Genomic DNA, 1,629 nt, shown 5'->3' on the forward strand with positions numbered 1-1,629 from the left:
TTTTAGCTTGAGAAAATATAGAAGAACCATGAGTGGTTCTTCCTGGTGTTAGAAACGTAGTTTCTGGAAACATATACTGAAAAGAAACATACTGGAAGCAGGTCCTATCAAAGTGGTATGACTTGAACCTAACCTGAAACAAATACAGAAAAAAAGGACAAACAGAGGAGGTGAAATGGTGGAAGGCAGGGAGGAAAGCAGGTATAATGAAAACAGGGAGCAAACAAATTGCATTTGCTAGTACCCAGGATCTAAGCTTTACATGAGTTACTGGATCTTTTCACTAGCCTTAAAAAAGAATGAGAAAGATATGTAATGAAGATAGATGACAGGCTATATAGGTTAATGCACAACATCTAGACTTTAAAGTTATTGGCTTTTTTTTAAAATTTAATTTAAAAATTAATGAAATAGGAAAATTACATGGAACACACAAATGAGGCAACCAGAGAAAATGAAGGGTGCTGGAGCAATCCGGAGCCATGTGGTTCGCAGGGAGGTAGCAGATATGCCATAGGGCAGTGAGCCCAGCAGCAGGGACATGGAGGGCAGGAGGGCAGTGAAGGTGACAAAATCCCTAATGGAACTGATGGAAGCAGCAGCAGGAGGAAGGCAACTGCATGCCAGACAGAGAAGGGGAGAAAAAGGTCAGAAATGGTGGAGACAAAAATTCCCAGGATGCCTTACATTCCAATTTTTTTTTAGTTAACATCAGAGCCAAAGAATTGAGGACAAAAGGCATGAGACGTGCCGAGAACCTGTCATTTACTGTGATTTTGTTTAAAATCCCACGTAGTCTCTTTTGGCATCAGGCTTCTTGTGTCCATATAGATAATGGGGCTCTTAGGGGTTCTTCAGGAACGAGGGATTGGTAATTTGGTGGCCATACTTCACAAGTGCTGTCCTTCTGGGCAACCTCACGAACGTTCGACGTGAAATCAAATTTCAAGTTACTGCCTCAAAATCCTATTCATTTGCAAAACAGGAGGAATAAAAGCCTAGCCATATACAAGCACATCCCTCTTACATCGACTGGGAGAGCAGCATTGATGCCTCTGAGCTTACCTGGACTGTGCAGGTCCCTGTGCGGGACCTTGTGTGGCTGACGGGGCTCTGCACACACAGTCACAGCCCCACGGTTGGACTCGATGATCTCAGAGGTCTTTTCCAACTTAGCTGGTTCTGTGACTGTCACAGCCAGGTTTAGTTCCCCACTTTGCCCATTTCCTCACCAAGTCTTTGCAGGAACATATCGATGCACTGGCAAGACAAGGGTAAGAGAGCGATGCACCCTTGGAACACACTGATCTCGGATATTGTGCTGTTATGTTTGTTTTGTTTTGGTTGGTTTGCTTTTTAAATTAGGAAAAGCAAACAACACGCGCTGCTCAAAGGTCTCTCACAACCAACGGCGCTTTCGATTTTCCCAAGAACTTCCTGAACAAGGCAAAGACATTTCCAAGAGATTATTCCTCCCACCCAATGCCAATCCTTGTCAAAATGGCAAATACACCCCTTTACAAAATCCCCCCTCCCCCAGGGCCTCTCCGTGCAGGGCTGGCGGACCCGGCGCGGCCCCGCCCGGGTAGGGCGGGCGGAGCTCCCGGGGCCGCCAATGCGGGCGGGGCG

Source organism: Pseudopipra pipra, chromosome 1, assembly GCF_036250125.1.
Source record: "Pseudopipra pipra isolate bDixPip1 chromosome 1, bDixPip1.hap1, whole genome shotgun sequence".
Taxonomy (NCBI): Eukaryota; Metazoa; Chordata; class Aves; order Passeriformes; family Pipridae; genus Pseudopipra; species Pseudopipra pipra.